The sequence below is a fragment of the Pinus tabuliformis genome, chromosome 3_1, assembly GCF_031772625.1.
Source record: "Pinus tabuliformis cultivar Carrire ecotype Pingquan chromosome 3_1, CPIR1, whole genome shotgun sequence".
Lineage (NCBI taxonomy): Eukaryota > Viridiplantae > Streptophyta > Pinopsida > Pinales > Pinaceae > Pinus > Pinus tabuliformis.
Window position 1 is genome coordinate 957,642,103 of NC_142301.1, and position 16,340 is coordinate 957,658,442.

General features: G+C 35.6%; 1 pseudogene; it reads right to left on the reverse strand.

The window, feature by feature from the left end:
- Positions 1 to 13,562: 13,562 nt before the first annotated feature.
- Positions 13,563 to 15,214, reverse strand: LOC149190983 (sugar carrier protein C pseudogene; annotated as a pseudogene).
- Positions 15,215 to 16,340: the final 1,126 nt, after the last annotated feature.

Genomic DNA, 16,340 nt, shown 5'->3' on the forward strand with positions numbered 1-16,340 from the left:
TAGCAGATGCACTAAATAGAAAAGTTTTACTGTTGCAGGAGAGCACGATACAAGTGTTGGGATTTGAACACCTGAAGGACTTGTATGAAACAAATGCAGATTTCAAGGAGGCTTATGAAGCTTGCCAGAATCCATTGTTAAGGAACAATAGTCCATTGCTAGACTATAACTTGGAGGAGGAGTTGTTATTCAAGGGAGGATAGTTGTGTGTCCCAGAATGTTCGATGAGGTAGAACATCATCTGGGAAAAACATAGTGGAGGTCTAGCTGGACATTTCGGCATCGATAAGACCTTGGATCAGCTCAGTCATTTCTATTACTGGTCAAAGATGTGAAGAGACGTATAGCGGTATGTGACCAGGTGTAAGATATGTCAGTTAGTGAAAGGGCACAGTCAGACCACGAGGTTATACACACCCTTGCCTATTCCAAACAGACCATGGGACTCAGTCAGTCTGGACTTTGTCCTAGGTCTGCCCAAAACACAGCCAGGTTTTGATTCCATCATGGTGGTGGTGGACCGATTCTCGAAGTTGGCACACTTTATCCCTTGCAGAAAAACCAGTGACACTACCCACGTAGCACACTTGTTTCTCACCGAAGTCGTCAGACTACATGGCTTACCTAAGTCCATAATTTCTGACAGGGACGTTAAATTCACAGGGAATTTCTGGCACACCTTATGGAAAAATCTGGACACGAAGTTAAACTTCAGTTCCGCTTATCACCCATAGACTGATGGGCAAACGGAGGTGGTGAACAGAAGTTTAGGAAACCTGCTGCGGAGTCTAGTCAGAGAAAATTCACGAATGGGGGATCGTGTACTTGCTCAAGCGGAATTCTCTTACAACAATTCACCGAATCGAAGCACAACAAGTAGTCCTTTTCAGATCTTGTATGGAATACATCCCCGAGGAGTGCATGAGCTGTGGGATTTGGGACAGTTAGAGAAAAGAAGTGCTAACGAGGAAGACTTTGCAAGAGTAATTAATGACCTACATGAGCAGGTGAAGATGAAATTATAGGACAACAGTTAGAGGTACAAACAGAAAGCAGATCTGAAACGAAGTGAGGTACAATTTAATGTAGGGGATCAGGTCCTAGCACATTTGCGCAAGGAAAGATTTCCTAAGGGCGAATACAATAAGCTGAAATTAAAAAAAAATGGACCTTGTAAAATTCTACTAAGTTTTTTGCAAATGCCTATGAACTGCAATTGCCTCTAGGTATAGGAATATCGCCTATTTTTAATGTGGTAGATTTATTCACATACACTGCCAATCTAGAAGAGGACAGTTCGGCACAACCAAAGCAGGACACCCAGGAAAAGAGTTGTTCGTGGATGAGACAAATGCCTTCAGCTCAGCTACTTGAAATCGAAGGAATCCTCGACACACAAGTGGTCAGGCGGACTCGGAGGAAGGAGCACCTACAGTACCTCATCAAGTGGAAGAACCGCTCTATTGAGGACAGTTCGTGCTTGATGCATGACAGATACAACATGCATGGTATTCTATCGAGGAGCTCATGGATCAGAGCCATGAACTTTCACCTACCTCAGGAGCCTGATGCAGGAGCATCCATCTCAGGGAGGACATGGTTGGGAATTTGTCTCTTTCAAACAGTTGAGTTTCATTAGTTTTCATTTCCTAGGAATGGTTGTATTAGCCAATGTTAATGTTTGCTTACGTATTTCTTTTTACTTTTTAGTTTTATTTAATTTTTTTTTTAATTTACAAAGCAAGAAAAGACAATTATTTAGAAACCATTTAATGTAACCACATAATGTAAGTACTAGCAGTTTTGCTAACTGTCCAATGTTCTCTACAAAACGAAAGGAGAAAACAACTAATGTAAATCCTTTTTGCCATCATAGAATTAAATGAAGAGAAAGCACAGAGAGATTTTCTGAAGACAAACATCTAAATCCATTCATGTTATAGCTCTAGAATTTTTCCACAGAATACTGTTAAATTATTTTCTTTTCCAGAAGCAAAGTAAATACACATAGGTGAACAGTAAACACCAAAGTGAGGAGAGCTACCAGACAAGCAGCGGCACAAACAGAGTAAATATATGAAGGATCGAGAAAGCCATTATCCACACAGATAAGCTTCAGGTACATAAAACGATTACATTCCCATTTTCCTTTGCAAAATCTAAACAATCGAATTTATATATATATATATATATATATATATATATATATATATATATATATATATTTGTCAAAAGTTGAGCATCACAGTACATTGTTCAATGACCAATAAATAGAACAGAGTCGACCGAAACTACAAACCCCTGCGAGGTCATTGCAGGACCGTTTAAATACATAAATAACTACAAACAACAGAGTTGCAAATACACAGTGGAGCCACAGGCACAGTGCCAAGAAACTGCAGAGCCAAGCCAAACTACCACCAAAGACTCATAAACCCTATGAACAGCAAACCCTCAGCCAATCAAACAGGAAGACACCAAGGAGCGACCCTACCCAGTTCTTGCGTAAGAGACACGGCGTGAAGACCACGAGCAAGCCCATCACTCACCTGCATTGGCCAACGAACAAGTCGTTAGCCACAAGAAATAAACCACAGTTACGTTAACAAAGTGCAACCAGAACAGAGGGTAGGGTTATGAGAACTTACCGAGGAAGAGTCGAGCCTGTGTAAGCCAACAAAGGAGCCATGGAGCCAAGGTCACAGTCATAGAGTTGCTCACTACCATGAGGAGCAGAGGCTGTCAGCAACTAAGAAAAACAAAGTAAGAACAACCAGCATAGAAAGAGGGCTTACCTTTCAGAAGGCTACCGAGTGGAAGCCAAAAGCCGAGCGACTCCATAGCTGCAACCTGAGACAAGAACAAAACCAAACAAATAGTCAACTAGTGAAGCCAGCGCATGGAGGGGAGACATGTAAACCAAAGCTGCAATTGAAGACACAAATATAGCCGAGCAAAACTTGACAACAGAGACCAATACCAAGGGTTTCACACCCAGGTCTTGTAACCAAGCACAGAGAAGGGAGCATAGACATTGTCTACAGGTGGAAACCCCCATCGAATTGCAAGCCAGGAATAGTGAAAACGAAACCCCAACAAAGAGACAGAGCAAACCCCGATTTCGTAGAACCAGAGACTTCACCAGCATCATAACGGCACAACAAAGTGAAAAATCACAAATGAAATGAACGTCAGGGTTTCGGAGCCTAGAAGAAGCGGGAAGGAACATAGCCCAAGACCAAGACACATGTCCTCGTCTCAATAAACCAACAATACAACAACATTTAAGTTAACCAACCACCGCTTAATAAACAATCAATCAACAAATTTATCATTAACCGAAAGCCTTAAGGGCTGGACCCATCAAGAATATATATATATATATATATATATATATATATATATATATTATATATATATATATATATATATATATATATATATATATATATATAAAATAATTATATGTCAATTCCAAGACAAATATTAACAAAATTATTAATTCAATTGTATTTTTTATATATTTTTTAAATATATAAATTAATTTTGGAATATTTTGTTTAGAATTATTTATTATTTTTATATATTATTATAGTTTAACTTTATATTTTATATTAAAGTGGTTTATGGGGTCTTGGATAGTTGGTGATTGGGTGCTTTGTTAAGGGACTTTTTGATATGAAGTCACTTGTTCAATTCTCCACCCTGATAGTAAGTGGTATATTGGACATGATGAAGAAATAATCCTACCAAACAATTTATCTTATCATATCATAATATTAAAGTAAAACTAAATTGCAAAAGCATCAACTTTCAGTTAGTTGAAAAATTATCTCATCACCACACAACCCCTGGGACCCATTCTTCTTCTTATCCCATCCACTATTTGCAAACATGGATTTTATGCTATGTACTATTTACAAACATAATGTGATCATACACGGGAATGAAAACTGCTACACATACCTTGACAAAGCCTTCTTCTTATCCCATCCACTATTTGCAAACATGGATCTTATCCCATCCACTATTTACAAACATGGAAATAAATAAATTATATTGTAAACAATGAAAATATGATTATACACATACCTTGACAAAGCCATCCCCAAAGCTTGCATCATTCCTAAAACTGTAAGTACAATCAATATGACAATTAAGTGATGGAGAGTTGAATTGTGTTAGGATAACCAAAGCGTTCTGGGCACAACTGGTCGACTGACGTATTGACGCCGCCAAAGCCATCCCCAAAGTTTACATCGTTCTTAAAACTGTAAGTACAGGCAATGTGACAATTAAGTGATGGAGAGTTGAATTGTGTTAGGATAACCGAAGCGTGGTGGGAATGACCGGTCGACTGACGTATTGATGCCGCTAGCACAAAGGCTATATAGCCCAAGGCAAATGTCAGCAAACGCTAAAGTTTAACATTGACAACGATAAAAAAAAATTACGAATTTTTTTTTGGGTATAAATACAAAAATACCACCACAGCATCCCTATATGTCAACGTAATGACATAACGACTTTGTGGCATACTCTTCAAAACAATAATAATTTAATGACTTCAAAATATTAATAATATTTGATACAAATTGTAAAATTAAATGATATATATTTTGTAATAATAATAATAATAATATATATATATATATATATAAAAAGTAGTATAATATCAAATTCAATTTCTTTTATAAAGGATATTTTAGCATATTATTTAAAATAATAGTAATTTTGTTTGGGTTTTGAATAGACTATGATGGAGTGTTTTATTAAGGTACTACTTAATATAAAGTTACTGGTTTAATTCTCGGTCCGATTGAAATGACACATTAGACATGTTGAAGATATAGTCATACCAAATTTACAAAATAAAATATAATAATTTCACTTTATATAAACAACTAGCAGGTCATTTAAAACAATAACGATTTCTTTCTTTTATATAAAGAATATTGTGGCATGCTCTTTAAAACAATAATAATTTGATGGCTTGAGAATGTTGATTATGCCAATATACAATATTTTGTAATTATATATATATATATATATATATGTTTAGTTTAAATAATCTACTATTTGAATCTTTCAATTCTATTCAACACTTTTCGGGTATGTTAATATTTTGTTTATGTTGAAAAAAAACTATCCCTTGTTTAATTAAAAGTAATTTCATAAACATTTTTAAGTCATATTTTATGACCAAAAAGTAATTTTAGCTACTACGATTCTACCTAGTCATTAATGAGACTAATATAGAAGGGCCATGTGGCCTATAAAAGCACATAACGTTAAATCTATTAAATTTATTCCCATGCTCCAGAGAAAGAAATAAGAACGCCTTTGTTATTTTCACTATTTTGTACATATGAAGTGGTTTTGAAATTTGTGACGCAACTTAGCCTTCGTTTTCAGAAAGTTAATAAAACTAGCATTTGCACCTAATGTTGCAAAGGAAACGTCGTAAGGCATAGTGTGTGGAAGAATATTGAAATGTGAATGGGCTTTTTTGAAAGCAAGGGTCGATGATTCTGAGTTTTAATTTGAGGAAGCCATACCGAAAACTGTTTTGGGGGGTTAAAGTGGCTACGAAATGGAATGCAAGTAGGCATAAATATCCATTGAACTTGTTTAGAGACCTTTGTTTGTATTTGGTAAAAATTGCGTAGTTGAATGTGAAGGTAAACGAATGAATTCACGTGAACAACAACCGAGTATCTATATTGATTTGGATAGGGTTATTTAAGAAATCATTATTCAAACGGGAAACTAAATTAATATGAAGATATATTGAAAACATGTCTTATATTCATTAAAATCAATTGATTTTGTTAAAAAAATATGTTAAAACCCATTGACAATGAATTGGTTGTGAAAACATAAACTATCAAAATGGTATTTGATCTTGAAACTTCCTTTTTTAAGTTTCAAATGGAAAATACAAATAGTGAATTGTAACAAAAGAGGTTCAAGAAACAATATAATATTCTAAAGAGCATTGTGCTTGTCATTCCATATTTGAAGTTGTATCAAAACATGTCGAAGGCATCGAAGACCTGAAGAAGCAGTAATGGACCTGCAAAATATTTATTTTGTTAGAATTAGTAATATGTAAATCAGTTGTGGAAATTTATTAGTAATACTTTGCAGGTGAGTTGTGTTAAAATGAATTTGGAATGAATGGAAATGAAGTTACCTTTGCCATGGGGATTTATATATTGTTAGTGGAAGATGCATGGTGAATAATGGCATACTGAATACCATTGGAGATTTATGCGTAGTTGGAGACGCATATTTTTTGCTTGCCATTCTACTTGTAGTTGCTTAGGTATGCTATTTCTGAGTCTATATGTCCTGTTGCAAAACAAAGAAAATGTTAGAATGAGATGTATAGATAATATAAAGACATTCTAATATTTGCTTAGTGGAAGATGCATGGTGAATAATGGCATACTGAACACCATAGGAGATTTATGCATAGTTGGAGACGCATATTTTTTGCTTGCCATTCTACTTGTAGTTGCTTATGTATGCTATTTCTGAGTCCATATGTCCTGTTGCAAAACAAAGAAAATGTTAGAATGAGATGTATAGATAATATAAAGACATTCTAATATTTGCTTAATTATTAATGTTGATTAAATTTGGTTGTTGTTGAAATATATGAAAAGTATGTTATGAAATAGAATGAGGTAAATAAATGGAGGAAACCTTTTGGTGATGTTAAAATATGGGTTGGAGCAGATTATCTGGAGGCGACATTGAACAGAGAATTTCTTCTGCGTGTTTTCTGCGAGCAACGTTTTTTTTGTCCTTCATTTTACTGTAACAATCGAAACTGAATGCGGGGCTAATTCGGAGATCTTGTAGAGAAGGTACTCTTGGAATTGTTGTGAATGTGAGACCTTGATGTTCTGTTTCTCCTTTTTTTATGGGGTAATGTAAAAGAGTAGTTCTTATGGAAGAGTTCAAATATTTCTTAGGTCAATTTATAAAATTTCATCAAACCAACGAGGAGAGTAAAATCCTCAATTGCACCTGAACATGCGTAGAATTGTCAACAAAGGAATGCCTCATAGGGTTGACCTAAATTTGAAAGGATCTCAATGAACCCAGCCAGATGACTATGGAAGTACAATCTTCAAATGCAGACTCTGCCAAGATGCAGGCCGTCTAATCACTTCCTGCACAAGAAAGGTACAGCAAGTGGAAGGACATTCAGAGCCATAATAGATCTTCCATAGATGGCCTGCTGTGGGATCCAAAAAGTTGGGAGGACGAAAATAAGACCCGGTTAGTTTAGAAGACAACCAAAGGAAAGGAACCAAAATTATAGAAACAACAGCTATAGAGAAGGCCCATGAGGAAGGAAGAAAACTCCTACAGACTCTCGAGTCTCAGCACAGGAGAAGACCACAACTGAGATCGGGAACTAGGAGAAGAAAACCAACCACAGCCGAATTTGTGAAAAAATGAAATGAAGAAGACCACAGAACATCAAGATCCCTTTGCCAAATCCTCGACAGTGAAAAGTGGATACAAAAATCGATTCAAACAAGGAGCAAAAAGCAATGTCTGGTTGGTGGTTTTGTTTTAGCAGAATAGACAGCATCCTCTAACAACAGTAAAGTTAAATTGCCAATCAAACAAGAATAAAGTTTAAATAATCAAGAAAGCATAAGATCCCTTTGCCAAATCCTCGATAGTGGAAAGTGGATACAAAAATCGATTCAAACAAGGAGCAAAAAGCAAGTGGAAGGACATTCAGAGCCATAATAGATCTCTAAATCTTCAATTGCACTTGAACATGCATAGAACTGTCAACAAAGGTATGCCTCATAGGGTTGACCTAAATTTGAAAGGATCTCAATGAACCTAGCCAGATGACTATGGAAGTACAATCTTCAAATGCAGACTCTGCCAAGATGCAGGCTGTCTAATCACTTCCTGCATAAGAAAGGTACAGCAAGTGGAAGGACATGTAGAGCCATAATAGATCTTCCATAGATGGCCTGCTATGGGATCCAAAAATTTGAGAGGACGAAAATAAGACCTGGTTAATTTAGAAGACAACCAAAAGGAAAGGAACCAAAATTATAGAAACAACAGCTACAGAGAAGGCCCATGAAGAAGGAAGAAAGCTTCTACAGACTCTCGAGTCTCAACACAGGAGAAGACCACAATTGAGATCAAGAACCAGGAGAAGAAAACCAACCACAACCGAATTTGTGAAAAAATGAAATGAAGAAGACCACAGAACATCAAGATCCCTTTTCCAAATCCTCGACAGTGGAAAGTGGATACAAAAATCGATTCAAACAAGGAGCAAAAAGCAATCTCTAGTTGGTGGTTTTGTTTTAGCAGAATAGAAAACATACTCTAACAGCAGTAAAGTTAAATTGCCAATCAAATAGGAATAAAATTTAAATAATCAAGAAAGCATATATATAACTGAATCAATTCAATTGGGAATTAATTTTGAATCAAAATTATAAGACTCTGTATCTGCTCTGTGGCTAATGTAAAATTCATGGCAGAGGATTTTCTATAATGGTCCATGGATGAAATACTACATTGGTTAAGTTAGAATGATTCCCCTTCAGTACAAAGTATAGACCAGAGATTTAAAATACAATTTAAAAACCTACAGATTAGAGTGTTAAGATACAATGTTAACCCCATTAAGTGTGAAAGGTCACGTCCCCAAATTTTCCCAACTGGTACTGATAACTCCCAACCTTTTTAGAGAACGTAAAGCATCAATTCTTTTTGTTGGGGAAATAAGCTACCCAATTTTCTTTTTGTTGGGGACAGAAACTACCCAATTTTTGCCCTTGCATGGGAGTGGGAATGTGTTGCATGAAGGATTCTCAAGTAGAAACTAGACAAGAATGCACGAAAATCAACCCTAGGCTAGTTGTGGTAAACTCTCACCAGTTCACAGCTAACCGTAGAAGAGGATCTTATCATGATACTAAACGAAGGATTATGCTAGCTATGAAAAATATTAATGAGAACACACTTCTACTTTATTCTTCTAAAAATCCTTATCAGGCTAAGCGAATATACTTCTAATTTATGCATTTCAATCAACCATCAACCGACATTACCCTCAGACATATCCTAGCTCGATGTGGTGTCCACTGAATGTGCTTTGGCAATGCCAATTCTCCAGCCAATCAAGGATGACATCATGACATTCCAATGTAACGTTTGGGATAGAAGCAAGCCACCGAATCATGATAAATCAATGTACAAATCTAAGTTGTTGTAGAAACTCATGCAGATGTATAGTAGACAATATTTTCCAATGCCATTTGCTTCAGATAGGACCCTTAGAAGCATAAACAATATGCAATTTATTTGTTGTTCAGCATAGGCTCCCTTGTTTTAGTTTTCCTTTTCTAATCTTTGAACTTGACAATAAGGTACAAACCAATTATTGCATTATTCATCATTATTTCTGACTATCGTGGCAACGGAACGAATCACTGATAGAAGTCTGAATTTAGAGAAACCATCTGAACAAATCACTGAAAACAAGTCTCAGCACAGGAGAAGACCACAACTGAGATCAGGAACCAAGAGAAGAAAACCAACCACAGCCGAATTTGGGAAAAAATGAAATGAAGAAGACCACAGAACATCAAGATCCCTTTGCCAAATCCTCGACAGTGAAAAGTGGATACAAAAATCGATTCAAACAAGGAGCAAAAAGCAATGTCTGGTTGGTGGTTTTGTTTTAGCAGAATAGACAACATCCTCTAACAGCAGTAAAGTTAAATTTCCAATCAAACAGGAATAAAGTTTAAATAATCAAGAAAGCATAAGATCCCTTTGCCAAATCCTCGACAGTGGAAAGTGGATACAAAAATCGATTCAAACAAGGAGCAAAAAGCAATGTCAGGTTGGTGGTTTTGTTTTAGCAGAATAGACAACATCCTCTAATAGCAGTAAAGATAAATTGCCAATCAAACAGGAATAAAGTTTAAATAATCAAGAAAGCATATATATAACTGAATCAATTCAATTGGGAATTAATTTTGAATCAAAATTATAAGACTCTGTATCTGCTCTGTGGCTAATGTACAATTCATGGCAGAGTGGACATTCTCTAACAAGGTGGGGACTCTACTGAGCATTCATGTGTAATATCCATTTGATGCTGGGAAAATTTTTCCAAAAAAGGCACTCTTGGAAACCTGGAAACTATTCAGAATGAAAACATAGTACAAATTCATGCATCTTTATGGCCCATAGGCATACAATCTAGGGCCAATCAAGACTTTTAATAGCCTGGATAAATGAAAAGCAAGATTCCTGAGCTATATAATAATAAATGCAGAATACAATTATGTTGTTGCCCTTTTAGAAAATGTCATATCAGTCGTCATTAAAGTTGGGCTATGCTCCTGAGGGTCAGAGAAAAAAAGCTTGTGTGAGCTTGAAATCTCCCCAATTTTGTTGAACTAGAAATACATATCTTGACTTTCTTCACTGTCCATGTTTTAACATGATTTGACCACAGGATGGTCTGTGTCAACAAGTAGTGAGACAACACCTACAGATTAGAGTGTTAAGGCAGGGGATCTAATATACATAATGCATATAAAAGAAGGAACTTTTTGGTCTGGCTCAAATTATTGCTGAAACCGATTTCATGACCCAAAAAGTATCTAAACAATTCTGAGTTTTCAAACAATTCACACTCAGTGGAAATGACAAAAAGGGTTTCTGTAACGAAGGGACACTCAGTGGAAGTATAAAATGGATAAAACTTACAGGAAATAGATGGTACAAGTGGCTCAAGAGGATTTCAATTTTTTGGATTCGGTTGGTTAGCACCTAATTCAACTATGAACGTACGAGAGATACTTACAATGAAATTATGCTTAATGGTTCAATGCCTCACGCATGTACCCTTTACTATTGGTTGGTACCCCTTGCAAGATTCAAATAATTTTTTACCAATGTTTATCTCAGGTATTATAGACCAACGAGGAGAGTAAAATCTTCAATTGCACCTGAACATGCGTAGAACTATCAACAAAGGTATGCCTCATAGGGTTGACCTCGATTTGAAAGGATCTCAATGAACCCAGCCAGATGACAATGGAAGTACAATCTTCAAATGCAGACTCTGCCAAGATGCAGGTCGTCTAATGACAGGCTGCACAAGAAAGGTACAGCAAGTGGAAGGACATTCAGAGCCATAATAGATCTTCCATAGATGGCTTGCTGTGGGATCCAAAAAGTTGAGAGGACGAAAATAAGACCCGGTTAGATTAGAAGACAACCAAAAGGAAACGAACCAAAATTATAGAAACAACCGATACAGAGAAGGCCCATGAACAAGGAAGAAAACTCCTACAGACTCTCGAGTCTCAGCACAGGAGAAGACCACATTTGAGAACAGGAATGCTTCTTGAGGTTGGTTTGCAGCTCTAAAAGGGGCATTGTCTCAGATGGTGGACTTGGGAGGTGATTTGTTGCTTTTGACGCAAAAAATGAAACATACATAGTCGTTAAGCAAATAGTAAATGTAATATGCAACCACTGATCTATGCACAGTAATGAACCAAAGTTCATGAGACAAAACTTAACAGGTATTGCACATATAGCAACAGTGTCACACACCCATTCTGTCTATGAGCAAGATATCCAAAGGTATCTCTCATCCTTTGTCCAGTTCACAAATATTTTGTCCATATCCATCCTGGCCCATCTCCTTTCCTGCTTCAGAATCCCACATATACATTTCACTTAATTTGGGAGTTTGTTTTTTAAGAAAAGACTCACTCTCTACCCACAGGATAACAAATATGAGAAAAATAACAAATATTTCTCTTTTTCAATTGGGTACAAACATCAACATGGATGGAAAAAGGAGAAAAATTGTCTATTAGCATTAATCAATTTTTTCACTTTAATGTTGTTTTTCACTGTTTTGGTGTATTGCTATGTAAACCTTACAGTGTAATCTTTGTTCAACTCATATTGCAATTGATATTTATGTGACGTAAGAAGTTTTCATCTGTTCTTGCAAGTAGGATTTAAAAATCATAATAATAGTAGTTGTTAGGTTATAGTGGTAGTAGTTGAAATTAACTCCATGTCACCAAAAAGTAAGAAGTAAGAGACCAACAGATTCTTCTCAATAAAGGAAAAAAGAAATGAACGTTGCCAGATAGGAGGGTTATTAGCAATTCTGTGTTTTCTTCTATAATAAATGGTGTCAGTCCCTATATCTTTTCCTAAAGGTTGAAGTAAAAGATTCTCCTTTCCCCCGAGTTGATTGGGAGGATAATGCAATGGTAGAATGCAGAATTCAAGAACCATCGCTTTTTGGTAAGTGGCTGTTTCGCTTATTGAACAGAGCTTCTGGAAATATTTGTGCATTTAACACGATCTAGAGTACAAGTGAAAATCATGCGTTGTTAGACAATTCTTTCCGGGAAGTTTAAACACGGGTTGATCTGCTGATTTACCGGAAATGCTTTCTTGAAAAGGTCGATTTTACATTACTAAGAAGTTTTTGCTTCTTGAAAACTGAGTCCATAATTGACTGTAAGACACATGGTAGAATTCTTCGAAATCAATTCGAAACACTAAAATTCCATATCCTATTCACTTATTTATAAAACTTTCATATCAATTTAAACAGTAAATGGCACCATTTCATACTTATTTCACTTTAATTTAGTATGTGAGACTTTTTATGGATATAATAAGCTTTAGAGGATTTACGTCTATTTTCAATTGTAATTTCGTTGAGCAATTTCATTAACCTTTGTAGTATGTACTGTGAACAGTAAATGTTTAATATATCTTTATAAAAATTATAAACTTTTAATTGCATTCATGTTAAACAATAACAATAAATAAAAAAATATGGCTATAGTTAACTCTTAGATGTTCAAGGCTAAACATAAAATCCATGTTAAAAAATGGTCCATCTAAAAAAAGTCATCTCAACAATGACATTTGCATACCTATATTAAACATACGGCCATACTAAAAAAAACCTTGGTGTGGACACCGAAATTTACACATACGACAGAGGTAAACGTCGTTAAGTTACTCCTCTAAGGGATTAAATCGCTTATAATTTTCCAAATATAACATCAAAGCCATTATGGAAATTTTGGATAGAAAATTTAACGGCAACTAAAAGCAATGGATAACTAAATTTATATAGACATAACCCTATGTCAAAATTCTTAAAAATTTCGCCAGAAAACATCAAAACTACGTTAATGATATTTACTCGAAGCAGAAGTACTCCGATGAGATTTAAAGATCACACTAGTTTTTTATAATAACAAAAGTCAGTGCAGGCTTCCCTAGTGACAATGAAAAACACAAGTGCCTAATAAACAGACAGTGCTCTGTGTTTCCCAAGTCTAGAATCAAACATAGGTACCTAAAAAACAGAGAGTTATAGCTCTGTGTTTCTCTTGCCCTATATCAAAAACATTTAATTAATCAATTCTAACTGAGTTAACAGCATAAACAGTCAAACAATCAAACTGTAGAAGACAAACAAAGGATGACTAAGTCCGAGTCTATTTATATAAAAGTATATAATTGGTCAATTCTAACTGAGTTATCACCATCAACAGTTAAACAATCAAACTGTAAAATACAAACAGAGGATGACTAAGTCAGAGTCTTTTTATGTAGAAATATATAGTTGGTCAATTCTAACGATGTTATCAGCTTCAACAGTTAAACAATGACACTGTAAAATACAAACAGAGGATGACTAAGTCAGAGAACCTTAACAGCTAAAATCTAGGCAGAGAATGAGGTCCTTGATTATGAAAAAAATAAAAAAGGATGTTAACAACGAATTGTATGAGATGTTATATTGATACAGTACCAGGAAGACAGAATCGCTCAATTGGAATGAAAATCTGAGTAAATTATTGAGTATGCCAATAGGGAAAAAAAGAAAAAGAAAAAGTATATTAGACATGGGGATATATTCAATATCAAGATCACCAAAACTAATAATGGAATGATTTCAGAGATTTTATCTCGACTTCCTTGCATTTAAATAAGAAATATTATACTTTTCAGTATAGATGAATCTCAGTTCTGAATCTATTATTCATAAAAAAGGGAAAAAGAAACCTGTTGCAAACCAACCAACTTCAGATATATATGGAGGGGGAACTTAAATGGCAACCAAATGGAATGGACGCAACTTACCTGGCAGATGATCATCTGTAGTCCACCCTCGAGGAACAGGGCCCTCCGTCCTAACCTGTCAACAATAAAAATGGAGACTACGATGGAAACCAAACTCATCACTCCAAGAATAGCTGCAGCCAAGAGAGAAGCCTGTGACCCAAATCCTATGGTCTTGAAGATGAGTGGAGCATAAAACGCGACGATGTTGAAACCCGCGAGCTGCTGAAAACAGGGAATGGCCAGAGCCATGACCAGATGAGGCCTGTATTTCCTTTTGGCAATGTTGCGGAAGGGATGCTTCACTTTCTTGGAAATGTCGCTGGCTTCTATTAAGTCCTGCAACTCCTCCTGCACGTCTGGCGTCCCGCGGATCCTCACCAGCACAGCCCTGGCTTTCTCCATTTGCCCCCTTTCAATTAGACTGTTGGGGGTGTCGGGTAGGGTGAAGGAACCTGTCAACATTATCAATGCTGGGACAGCTACCAGCCCCAGAGAGAGACGCCACCCCCAATTCTGGATCTTGGCAGCGAAATAGTTTACCAGATTCGCAGCAAGGATCCCAGTTCCTAGGAATAGTGTGAAGCCAATATTGAGAGCTCCCCTCAGTCTGGGAGGGGCCATTTCCGACAAATAAATAGGCACACACTGAGAAGCATGACAATTCATATCAATATTCAGCATTCCATAAACTCCATCCCGTAGCTTGATTGAATTCCTCCTCATATATAAAAGCCGGCATAGGTGGCAAGCTGTGCCATTTAGCTGATAACGGATCCAAAGCATTCCAGATGAGCTTTTCCTCTTCGTCTTTCATCAAAATGTATAGTCATTCTTCAGAGAAACCGATCATTTCAGCCCGAATTTTCCCAAAAACAACAGAAACCCCAACGCTTAAACAAGAAACCAGTCCAAAACACAATTCTAGCAGCGGAAATTTAAAGGCCAGCGGAAATTTAAAGCCCCCATTAAAGCGGCCATAACGCTCCACCTTCACCCCAATCCTTGAGTATGGCAAGCGCTGGGTGGAAACCGGATATTTGATCCAACGGTAGCAATTATTCGAATCGTCTAACATCAAATCAGACGGACGATAACGATGACAGCAAAGACCACAGGAAAGTTCATCTCAGAGGGAACGCCTTACGGCGTAAATATTTAGATTAAAGCCATTTGAGCATAAACGTTCCTTGATATATACTCGGGTGCAGGCAAATAGAATTTCGCAGTTGGAGAGCACAATGATTGATAGTGGACAGTGGACACCTTGTGAAGAACCTTATTTAGTGTTTCGGTTAAAAGAATCCTCAACTAAAAGGTTTATAGGGAAAATCGTCACGTCGAGGAATGACATACATTTATTAAAAAATATATTTTTAAAGGTGATTTTTTTATTAAAAGTAGTTGGAATTTAAGTAAAAAGAATTCAAAAAAATTTTTAGTAGCAGAGATTTAATCATTTCTTTTCTATGGTGGAAATAGATTCAATACTATCAAAAATTTATGGGGCACTCAAAATGTATTTAATGCGACTTTTTGGATCCTTTTAAGTGGGTTTTCCTGTTCTAATTTCTCTAAAATCGGAGAGAAATTTATTGAAATCACAAGTTTGATGGGTAACCCCTACACAATCCAAGTATCCCTGGGGTTTTTCAGGGTGTTGAATCTATAACGAGTTTAAGTAACACAAATCAAAATTTCACCTCAAAATTTTCTATCAAATTCCAACACTAAAAAATCCAAAACAATTCCCATTTAACATCACTCGTTAATAGTCATCTTGACCCGATTGGGCTTCGTTTTACATTGATATTAAGTTTTACGTTGATATTACATTTTAGGAGCCCCGTCTTTAAAAAAAAATTACACAAACTCTCTAATAATATATTATTTTAATTTATTTTTCAATTTAAAATAATAAAAATAAAATTGAATTTATATATATATATATTTTAAATTATTAAAATCTATATTTAAAAATATTAATTTTATTTAAAAATAATGTGTTAATTTAAAATTATATATATAAATTTAAAAATTAATTTTATGATTAAATTTTAAATAGTAAATTAAAACAAATAAAAATATTATAATTTAAATATTTCATATATAAGTAATTTTGTTTAAGATAAATATTTGTTAAAATT